The sequence below is a fragment of the Mustela nivalis genome (genome assembly GCF_964662115.1).
Source record: "Mustela nivalis genome assembly, chromosome: 12".
Taxonomy (NCBI): domain Eukaryota; kingdom Metazoa; phylum Chordata; class Mammalia; order Carnivora; family Mustelidae; genus Mustela; species Mustela nivalis.
The window spans coordinates 34,058,909-34,071,240 of record NC_139031.1 but is presented as its reverse complement, the minus strand read 5'-3'; the positions used below and the strand labels follow the sequence as shown (position 1 = coordinate 34,071,240).

The 12,332-nt window shown below is 32.8% G+C and overlaps 1 protein-coding gene and 1 long non-coding RNA gene across 41 annotated transcripts in view; one reads left to right on the top strand and one right to left on the bottom strand.

Annotated features, from left to right (window-relative positions):
• FOXP2 (forkhead box P2) overlaps window positions 1-12,332 on the top strand; it is a 547,754-nt gene that overhangs the window by 358,242 nt on the left and 177,180 nt on the right. The gene's annotated exons all lie outside the window — the stretch shown is intronic.
• On the bottom strand, window positions 126-10,363 carry LOC309845255. The gene is made up of 3 exons (XR_014301169.1): window positions 10,268-10,363; window positions 3,060-3,211; window positions 126-1,959 (listed from the first exon to the last, which is right to left on the bottom strand). It is a non-coding gene; the product is annotated as an uncharacterized lncRNA (long non-coding RNA).

Sequence of the window (12,332 nt, the reverse complement as noted above, 5' to 3'; positions counted from 1 at the left end):
GGGATGATCGTACCCACACCCACATCCATTTATTGAAGTTGTTGTTCAGAAAACAGACTATAATCCTGGCCATTTCCTTTTTTTTTTTTTTTAAAGATTTTATTTATTTATTTGACAGAGAGAGATAGCACAAGTAGGGGAAGAAGCAGGCAGAAGGAGAAGCAGGTTCCCTGCTGAGCAGGGAGCCAGGCTGCAGAGATCCCAGGACCCTGGGATCCTGACCTGAATGGAAGTCAGATGCTTAATGACTGTGCCACCCAGGTGCCCCCATCCTGGTCATTTCTCTAAAATTGATTGGAAATAAAACAATAAGTATTTGATTACAGCTTAAAAATCATCTGTTCACATCTAACTACATAAGCATATAAGTCAGCTGGGGCTGGTTGTCTTATTTATTTATTTGACTCTTTAACTCCGTAGTTCCCATAGTTTCCTTATCCAGTCTTTCTCACCCTTCTACTGTGTGGCTTCCTACTCTTTCTCACTGGTAGTGCCAGCGTCGGGAGTTAAAGAAGAAAAGTGGATTTACCACAGGAAACATAGAACTTGTATGCAAACAGAAGGTGACCTTTAAAATAGATTTGTGCCTCTCCACTTTTTGCTTTCTGTGGAGAGACTGTAGAGCAGTTTGGCATTTTTTATCTTTCTTTTTTTCTGTCAGGTGATGGGAGTTGCAAACTTGACTTTGTTGGCGAGATGGTACCATGAGAAGAAATTATTCAATAGAATCAGAGATTATTTGTCTTTGATTCAGAGACTTGTTCTATAATTCTACTGATGTTACCAGTTCCTTCTATGGTGGCAGAATTGGGGTTTTTGGAGGAACATAGTTCTAAAATAACAGTTAATTGTTTTTAGAGAATTGGAGGCAAATTTTTATTATTATAATTTTTAAAAGTCAACATACATGCATATTTTACATAATTTTGAGGTTGCAGTAACTAAGTCAAATTTAAGTGGCATTTTGCCCAAAGGAATATAAAGAAACATTCCATTAAAAAAATCAAAGATTTGTATAGAGTCTTCATAACATAATATTAAAAGAAATACCTTGAAATTACCCCTAAGTTGCAGCTCAGTGCCACCACAATTTTAGATGCTTCAAGTCAGACTATGATACTATTGCAGTGACATTTCTTTTTTTTTTTTTTCTTTGCTAGCATCTAAGAAAACTATGGAACATACATTGAAAACTAAAGTACTTTGGATAAAGTTTTCACAGACCACTAATAATTATTAGAAAGAAAATGAAAATAAAAACTCGCCCTTTATCAAATTATCAGAAATTGCAAAATGCAATGGAAGACATCTTTGCTCCTTAGTCAGCCTTACTAATACGAAATTAATAGCATTGCAAATTCTAGAATATTTTTAAAAATTGAAACTGATATGCTATTCATGGTCAACAAAGACTACAGGCCACTGAAATGTATAAGCGATGACTCACTGGTAAAATTTTGACAGCATGCTTCCATGTTCCTCTAAAACAGTAATGTCTGAAATGGTGTTTGGCTTGTCTTTTACCTGTACCATAAAACAAAGGCCCTATCAATTTTATTTATCCTGTAGTTTTTATTGTTATCAGTTTTGAAATGTTCATTCTCTCATTCTAATAATGACGGGTAGCACAATTTTATGCCAGTGCAGTAAATTTCACTGTCTCATGGAGTTCTTTGTGAAAGTACCATCACGGGCATAGTCAGCCACAGCTGTCTTCATCATCTCTCCTACAAAGAGGGCATGAAAGTTTTCATTTTTTACGTTACCCATTACCACATATATGAATTGTAAAACCTAACAAGCCTGGGGCTTTTATAAATCCTTGATCAAAGTTAAAACTTGACGTGCACTACAATGTATGGTGGTTTCCAGGTCAGAATGTGGGTCCAAGGCTCAGATATCCCCTGCAGCCCTTTAAAGTCTAGGTTGTTCCAAGATACTCCTGATTGCAAGAAGGTCCTACAAAAAATACCAAATACATTTTGTTCATTAAAATACCATTCCTACTAATATTGAATAGTTTCAATAGAATTCCAAATATTGTACTTGTTAGAGAGCTATTTGCAACATTTCAAAAATTTTTTTCCATAGAATAAGCAAAAAAAAGAATTCAAAATATGTAACTGTTATAATTGCGTTTTTCTCCACCAACAAATTTTCTTTCTAGAAGCACAAACTTTTAGCAATTTTGATACATTCTTATTTTCTAGGTAGTGATTGCTTTCACTTAACTGAGAAATCAGTTATTTAGGGCTTGAGGAGAAGAGCTGTATTTATTAGATTGTAAATAGTTTTTGTGTTTTTTTTTTGATAAATAGAATTTTAGCCAAATATTTTTTTTTCAGCTATTTAAACATTACGGAGCTGGTTTAGAAACTCTTTGTATAGACTAAATCATTCACGCTATTCTGTCAGGACACTTTCCTTAGCTTAAAATTATGTACATTGGATGAGATACCAAAAATGGTGAAATAATTTCCCAAAATAAAATAGCACGTATTGATTTACTTAAAAAAATATTTACTTACGCTCATCCCCCTGTGGTATGATATTCTCCCTTATCAATAACTATTGTTTTAAAAAATTTAAATATTTATATTAAGATATTTTATAGTCACAAAGGGAAAAATATTAACCTTTGTTTATCACAAAGAAATATAAATATGGCCACGTGTGCTAATAACATAATACTAAGCTTCATTCTGCTGTGAGAGAGACTATCAACTATACATGCCTCAATTGATGTCCAATTTTTAAGAAATTACACACCAAAAAATTAAAATGTAATTAAGTTAGACTTTTAAGGGTGAATGTCTCAAAGTAGAAATATCATGTGCTAGTACAATGCATTATATTTGCATTGACTGTACTGTCATTTCTGTCTCATTAGCAGAGGCTAACATATTTAGAGGTAAAAATAGCAAAAAGAGAGACAAAAATAGTTCATGTTTTAGAACTTTAGAAACTTTGCTTCTACAAACGGATTTTTCTAAATGGTCAGAAATGACTAGTAAATTTAGAAGTATAGAATTCAGATTTAGGGAACCTAGGTGACTTACTTGGTTAAGCAACTGCCTTCAGCCCAGGTCATGATCCTGGAGTCCTGGGATCAAGTTCTGCATCGGGATCCCTGCTTGGTGGGGAGTCTGCTTCTCCCTCTCACCCTCCCCGCTCTTACGCTCTTTCTCTCTCTCAATTAAATAAATAAGATCTTAAAAAAAGAAAAAAAACAACTAAGTTATAAAAGAAGAGTGACGGTTTAGTATGCAAGGAAGTATATAATTTATCATACATTAAACTAGTTCCTATCTGCAAGTTAAGAAAATACATTGAATGCTCATTGGAGCACCTGAAGTTAATAAAGCTAGAAGAAATACACCATTGAATCATCTGAAATCCATACCCCTGCTTCTTGCACTGTAATGTATATATAATATTGCTATTTAACTTTTTGGGTATGTATATAGAATTAAGCAACCTAAAATTTAAATTTCCTGAAGAATTCAAACTATGTTTCGAACTCTTTCAACATCCAGTAATATCCAGTCTAGTTTGGTAGCATTATTAAATATTTGTTTATTTGATTGTTTTTAATTATTATTTTTATTTTTTATAAACATATATTTTTATCCCCAGGGGTACAGGTCCGTGAATCACCAGAATGTTTATTTGATTTTTTAATTACACTCACGTTTACACATGAATGTACCATGGTCGATAAAAAGTTGTGTAAAATAGTATAATAATATCAACTTCAAGAAGCTTATAATCTAGGAGTAAAGATGGAGCAAAGAAAGTAACTGGTTTACCCAGACTAAGAGTTCAAAGACAACAAGTAAACCTCAGAATGTATGAAAGAAATATCTGTTGACAATGATGTAAAATAGAATAGTTAGATCCTCATAGTAGCAGAATATTGCTAGTGGCATAGTAGCAGAACTTGTGTTGCTAAATTATTTGTGTACTCAGTAAGCTTTCATTTTTCCTTCTGTGTTTACCTTTTATTATAAGACTAGAACAAGTTATTTTTTTTTTATTTCAGAATAATTACTTTTATTTAAGAAAATACACAGCAGTGGTTTTTTTTTTTTTTAAGTTACAGTTAGATGGTTAGCTAGTAGTGACAAAGAGGAGTGAATATATTTTACTCAAGACCATGTGCTTTGAATTGTGTTATTCTCTAAAAATAATAGAGCAATTTTATAGTGTTCAAATGACATTTATGTTCATCATCTTATATTATTTTCAGAAAGATCCTTTGAAATAAGATGAGGACACAATATTATTATTTCCACTTATAGATAATGAAATTGAGATTTTAAAAGTTCAACACTGTACAATAAAGGCCCACAGAGATTGGATGACTACAGATTAACTTGATCTTGGTCTGCATGTCTTCAAGTCCAGGACTATATTCCCTATAACATCTGCTGTTATCAGTGCAAGACCTGTTGAGATGGCTTACTCTATAGAATTATTGACTATAAATACTAATTACTGCCTCACAGAATCCATTGTTTAATTATTATAGAGGTCCTCTTTCCTGAATTTGGCTCCACTTAGCTTTGCCTTTACTAATGGGGAAGAAGTTTGCAAATATAACTTATGTTTATAAATTTCAAAATAGTCATCAAGAAGTGCAGAGGTATCATTTACCACGTTTGGTTTCTATCCTTAGATGAACTCCACGATGGTTTGGACTTAAACCATTCAAAAACATTTGCTCCTCTTGTTTGAGTCATTTCAATAAATATTTATTGGCTATCAGTTCTAGACACTGTAGTCACACAAAAAAATATGTAATCCTTGCTCTTGAAGGTAAACGTATAATAAGTTAAATATATATGGAAAAAGCAACTACAGTATAGTCTGGTTAAGTGCAGTATAAGCAGTGGAAAATAGTGGTGGAAAATTACTAACTCTAAAGGACCATACAAGATCAGTAAGTAGGAGCAGAATATTAATAGCAGCCTATTTATATGACATGGCATGGTACTAATTATCATAAGCCAGAAGTGATCTTGATAGATAGCAATCTAAGTAATATCAGAAATAAGTTATTCTTATACCAAAGGACACATTTTAGTAAATATTCCACATTTATAACAAGTTAGAAAGTACAAGTTTTTCAGCATTATCTCATTTAATTTTATAAGTGTACTTGGCAAATGGTTTATCCTGGAGCACATGTCAGGACCTGGGGATTTATATCATCTGCAAATTCCCATGACCCTCCTGAGACCTACTGAATCAAAAACTCTGGAGGCAGAGCTCAGCAGTTACTCTGCAGATAATTCTGATGCAGGCTCAAGTTTGAGAACCATAGGCCTAAAAGAAATCTACTCCTAATACTTAGGAAAAGTCATAAGATCCAGCTCACTATGGTTCAGTATCTATCAAAAGCTTGTTTGAATATAATTGTGGAGAATTGCATGCAGGATATGCACTTCGTCCGTTCCTTTAAAGCCTCTAAAAACTAACCTGATGAAGCAGACTTGCTGTTAGCCTCATAGCCATACCACCATCATATCATCTCCTTATAAAATGACTTAATACCAGCAGCCTATATTGAGGAACATTATATTTTTTTGTTTTTTAAAAAATTGTTAAAAATTTATTATTTTTTTTATAAACATATAATGTATTTTTATCCCCAGGGGTACATGTCTGTGAATCGCCAGGTTTACACACTTCACAGCACTCACCATAGCACATACCCTCCCCAATGTCCATAACCCCACCTCTCTTTCAGAACATTATAATTTTTTAGGGACATTATAATTTAAACAGTTCCGATTTGCTGTTTTACATAATCTAGGAGTATTGTAGGGAATGTTGTTCAGTACCTTCTCCAGTGTTTGCTACCTAAGATCCCATGGGGAAAAAATAGAACTCAAATTTCACTGTTAGGAACAGTTGTGATTATGAGCAGCTGATTTCCTTTCATCTTACACAATGAACCTTGTAATTTGATTATGGTGCTCTCTTCATATGAGCTTTAGAAATCTTAGCATTAAATCTGTGGCTGACCTCTAGCAAATATATCACACACTTAATGATGTGCCTGTTTGGCCTTATATTTCAAAACATTTTTTCTCTTGTCTTTTTTTTTTTAGCTTTTCTTATTTTATGCAATGTAATAGCTAAGTCCCTTTTGACAAGCTGAAAGATTGTTAAAATAATTAACGGATAATATTAAAAATTATGTGCACATAGATACTGCCGAACTGTACAAGATTTTACCAAAAACTAGAAGTGTTCAAAAAGGATCTCCACAATTATTAATGAAGAGAGTGGAATCAAGAATGTATAGAGTTGGTAGAGATGCTCTAGTCAAAATAAGAAACTGAAGCTTTGAGTAGTTCAGGGATTTCCCGATGGTCAATTCTAGCTAATGGTAGAACCAAGGTGAGAACTTGACTCACTTAACTTAGATGTATATGTACTTTCTATTGTATTATGAGACCCAAAACCTTTACCACAACTTAAAATTATACATTTATTCTATAAATTGAATAGGTGTATTTATGAATACATACATGTTTTATGTATATATGCATGTACACATATGTATAATATGCATATGCATATTTATCAAATATCTATTTATGTTACGTGTTCTTTATATTAGAACCTTGAAGGTACAGAGATTTGAGAGATGAGGTAAAGAAGTTAAGGACTCAAAAACTATTTGCCCAAAGTAGTGCAGCTATTTAGTAATAGAACCAGGACTGGAACACAAGGCTTTATACGCTTGTGGTAGAATTTTTGCTACCATAAGGAAGACAAGTAAAAAAGCACCTTTTCATGTCAAAATTAATTATAATGTGTGATAGCGCAATTATGGAAGGGATGCTATAAGCAGGAATAAAGATGTGGAATTGTTAGAAGTCATTTAATTGTGCCTATCTTTTCTGGAAGTACAGCCCGTTCTTTTACCACATTTATCAATCTTTTTACCCATTCAGTTCCATAAATGCATATCGCAACTCACTGCAGAGGTAACTGAGTGAGCTGTACAGTGATAAATTTTTCTTGTTAGGAGAAATTACATTCACTAACTTGAGCTACTTCAGCATGAAATTGAAAAAGAATCATTTTGTCTTAATTTACATTCTTGATTCAATGAAAAAAATCTGGATTAACCCACCAAAACTACAGATGCGTTGCCTCAGACACTAAAGGTAAACCAAATCAGTTTCATTGGAAGTTAATCAAATTAGACACCCCCCCCCCATTTATTAGAGTAGATTTTGAGCAAGGTTATCTAGTTTAGTTATGCTGAACCTATATATTTTTTCAAATATTCATTTTGTCCTTTGGTTCCATTTTATTGTTTTTGGTACATCTTTATCAATACTTCTCTGCGTTTTCCATTTCTCACCTAAGCTGTGCACATCATTTCTTAATCAAAATCACTGGGATAGTGCCGCGGTTCACTAGCCTTAGGAGCTGCTATTTGCCTTGAATAAATTACATGAAAACATGTTGATTGATAGATGTTGCATGTCAGAAAAGAAGATAACTGTATCTTCTTCAGCTTACTGAAAGGTCATGCACACAAAGTGATAGGAACAGCCACAGACAACTTTGAGATAAAGTATATCGTGAAAAGGTGTGCAATCTTACAACCAGGCATTTTCTTTTCAAATACAAATTATATATCCAGTTTTATTTAAGTTTAAAGTAAAAATAAAACGTGTTTTATTTTTCAGCTATATTTTCCAATATTGTAGTAATACACAATTTCTGCTTTTCTTGTGCGGTTGAAACAGTGAAATTTATAATCATTTTTTATAGTCATCTTTTAAATTGACCTTTTAAGTTTCTTGAAATATTATATGGATATGGCAAGATTTTGAGAAAAATATCTTAATTGATATAATACACATTTACCTAACAGTCTTAGAATGAAAGAAATATCCATGTAGACACAAGTTAATAGCCATTTCTTGTCTTTAACATGGATTTCCCCCATGTCTAAAGGACTCTTTGGGGGAAAAAAAAAAATCTGTGCCTTAACTTGGGGTTTTTGTTTGGTTTTATTTTATTTTCCAGGCCATTAGTATACTCCTAAATTGGGGCTTTAAAACTACATTACCTAAATGTTTGTATTAAGAAGACAAAACCAAAAATACTTAAAAAAAAAAAAACTCATGTGAATATCATGATTTTTAGTCATAAAATATACATGAGGTATATTTGTGCTACATATTAAGCCTTATGTTTAAAAAAAAAGACTGCTCTTTAATCAATATTCCATATTTTTGTATTTACTAATCTAGCTTATCTTCGAAAAGTTTGCTTAAAAATGAAAGCTGACAGTGCTTCAGAAGTACAGCTTTTAAAATAGGATGGAATGTTTTAGTCAAAAAAAGACTGGCTAGGTTCTTATCTACCCCAAATTACTTTGTTCTCCAACAGAGCTGCCAAACTGTCAAACTGTCCAGCTTCAGTATATAACAAAGATTCTGTTGTATTGTAAAGATATTCATAACAATTTTTATGGAAGGCTGAAAGTGTATAAGTTCACAGTTGTAGCGATAACATGGCACTCTTCACTGTTTGGCTTGTTTATATTGGCACAGATCCCCAAAGTGGAGACTGACAGAGTCATGCAGAAATCTGGTATTTGAGCTGAAATTTACACACTTTAAGTGATGAACTAAACAGGCTGGTGTTTTCTTTTTCTTACTCAAAAAGTGCAAGGTTACACAATACAGACGGTTTTCATCTTTTCCCATAAATGCACAGATTCCTGGGATATAAATGACTGAATTCATCACCAATTCATCAGGGACGCTGAGCTATGCAGTTCTGTTTACAGTGGCAGAAAGTTAATATAAATTTTCATCAGAAGGGGAAGTTTACACATATGATTCTATTTGTCCTTCATTATTAGCACCTGAGTCTGGGCTAGAACGCATAATTGTCTACAGGCACAGGCCAAATAGATGCAAGGGAAAGGCAAATAAGCACACCAAAAATAATTTTATGGTTGTCTGTTACAATTCTCTCACTGGGATTCTTAATCTAGAAAATCAATAAACAACAGGAGTGAAACTCTTTTCCTCTGCTCAGGCATGGCACAGGCGAAAGTAGCACACAGAAAGACCATTGTGCTTTTTTGGTTTTACTTTACTTTATTCTTCCTGTGAAGTTTATTGGATCAGGTTCTACTCAAAGCAAAATATATCCTGAGTCAGTCTGTTAATTTTACGCATTTTTCGGTCAGTATTTTTTTTAAGTGTAAATGTTCAAGTGGCAGCAAATTTGACATGACAAAATAGCACGTTCATTTCATTTTTTCTAAAGTAAGTTAACTCAGAAGCGTCTCTGTATCTGAAAGCTTTTCTTTTATGTGCATTTTACTGTCATTGAAAATTTGTGCAAACCCAAATATTCAGAGTAGACCAATCCTTTCTAAGGATTACAGTGGATGAACCACACTAAGGATACGAGGCTAAGATCAATGATCCTGATTTTGGGGTATGGACGTGACCTTTTTTGTAACATACCTAGATGTAAAAGTGTTAAAAATAGCCTATTTTTGGACATTAGTCTCTGTCAACGTCAAGGATACTTTTATTATATCTGATCTTACTTTTGGTGCGAATTTTAATATAATTTATTTTGTCTTTCTTTTAAGTTAAAGTACAATAAATTAATTCACCTTTAACTACTGATGAGATTTGTTTACTTGTTTCTCCAATCTGGCTCCAATATAAGTTTTAACATTATTTTACTCTCCTGGCTGAGCTTCATTAAGAAATGTCTTTGCTCTTTTCTGCTCCCTGTTTGTTCCTTGATAAAATATGGCCACTTCTCTGTCTGGTGGGCAAATACAAATAAAATATATGTTTATGGATTTGTGGACATGAATAATGGTATCCATTAAAAAAAGACCATATGTCTATCCCTAACCAAAGATAAAGACAAATTTAGATTCAATACAATTTATAGAAATCCAAGTCCCAAATGTGATGGCTCGGGAGTACATGAAAATAAAATGTTGGGAAAGGATTTTGAAAGTGCTAATGTAGTTCATACAAGTGTATATTTTGATCATTTTCTGTTCAGTAGGTTAATTTAAAAGCCACCGAGTTCATTTCTTACTGTAATCTGTAAAGTCAATTCAATTTCTATATTTTTCCAATTTACTTTTCTTAATCTCATAATCTATACTCTACATTAGTATTATATTGATTATTTTAAGCAATTATTCAGAATCTTTAATTACTTCTTTCTCTCTATTTGTCCTACTTACCTTGACAATATTGTCAGTTTCTTTCATTTAAATTTCTCAAAAGAATGTTGGACCATGATGATATTATCTGCCTTTTCACCTTTATTCATGCAGATTATCCCCTCAGCAGCATTTGTGAAGTGAAAGCTTGACATACCACAATAAGCCGATAACAAGTTATTTCTGTCCCTCTATGTCAAGTTTATAAATAGTTCCTCTATACCCCACTCACTTTTAAAAGCAGAATCCACAGAAGTTATATGAAGTGTTTGTAGCACATTTCATCTTTCATACTTAGGGTTTAATCTATGAAAATCTTTGAGAAGAGGCTGCATCACTATGCACCCAAAAGAGAAAAAGAGTCACGGAGAAGAAGGTTGTGTCAACGTGCTAAGCATCTGGGTGAAAGCGAAACAAATTATGCAAATAGACAGATGTTTTCCATATATACAATATATGGGTACATTTTTCAGGTTTCATCCAGATGTTTGGAATCATGTGGACATAATCATAACCTCTTTGTGACCCCCTCTTTTCCCTATCAGGTAGACAGAGATTAAATGACTTGTTTAAAAGCATTCGATATTGGATTTAAAACAAAACAAAACAAAACAAAACAAATAAAACCCCTTTAGGACCTCACCCAGCTTTGACATCAGAGTTTTTTGTCATGAGAACAACCTGAACTCAAAGTACATCTCTAGACAGGACAGTTAATTTGACTGCTTTTAATTATAAACTATTTTAACTATTAGTTGGTTGCTTATCAATTCGGAACATGTCCTTGGGTTTCCATATCCACACGTCCTCAGACACAGCTCTTTCTCTATCCTCCTTTGTTTTCTTTCTCATTTTTTGAAATAACGTCTCACTAATTTATATAATAAATGTTAGATTAATTAAACAAGTTACTCATTATATCAAGATTATAGGGGGAAGGAATCAAATTGTTTTCAAACACTTAAACTCATGTAGGAGCACTTATTCTCATATAAATAATGTGCTAATTACAAATTATTCTTTTCTGTTAATTAAGGCAGGTCAGCAGGATTTCTACTTGGCAACACTTAGCTTAAGTGCTCAAGTTGCTATATGTGCTTGAAATTAATGAAACAGAATTACCTTTAAAATGTCAGGCTTTTCATTATTTTCTGTGATTCTTTGCACTCATTCCTTTCAATTATTTTAATGCAGAGAGGTTTAATTTATATACATATTTATGCATTGGTTTTTATAAATTATTTTAGCAGTATTTGGAGATTGAAAAATAGATGAAGTTAGAATAATTGCTCTCAAAACACAACAAAAATTTCTGTGCTATCTAAGTGGTTCCAAAACCAAACCAAAAAGCCTTTTACCAACCTGTTGGAACTTTTTTTTGGGGGGGGGGTCTCCATTTCTCCCAATTTTACTCTGGCATAGATGGCAATAGATATTATCTTATATGCACCTGCAGATATGCACTTACAATTAATTTTCTGTTCATAAGGATCTTAAAGTTCCTCGCTCTTCAGCGGCTACTATGGATGAGTTATGTCTATAATGGACAAAGGGAAAGGTTGGGAAAATATTGACAGGCCTGTCATATATTTCCATGCCAGTTAAATATCAAATATTACATAGAATATTTTGTGTTTATTGTAACCTAAAATATTTTGTATTTATTGCAAAATAAAATATTTTGTGTTTATTGCAGACTTTTGCTAATGTCTTCTCTACTAGAACTATGTCCCATAGCAGTCCCTAATTTTACAGGAGACAGAGTAATATGGTTTTCACCAGGACACATTTCCTTCTCTAATCAAATCATGTTTCTGTTAGTAAGGAAGTAGAAGGCAATGTATATTGAGTACACAACTAGATGGCTCTGTCCCAGAAATGGATTTAACTTAATTCATTTCTTCTAAGCGCAAAGGTTAACATTTAGTATTCATCTAACAAAACAGTAAGTACCTGCTATATGCCAGGAACTATTGGAAATAAAATGTTAAAATTATTTTTTGAAGATTAAATAGGACATATTTCTCACCCTAGGAACACACACACGTATTTTGTTAAATAATTAATTAAAAAGAAAGGACATTTT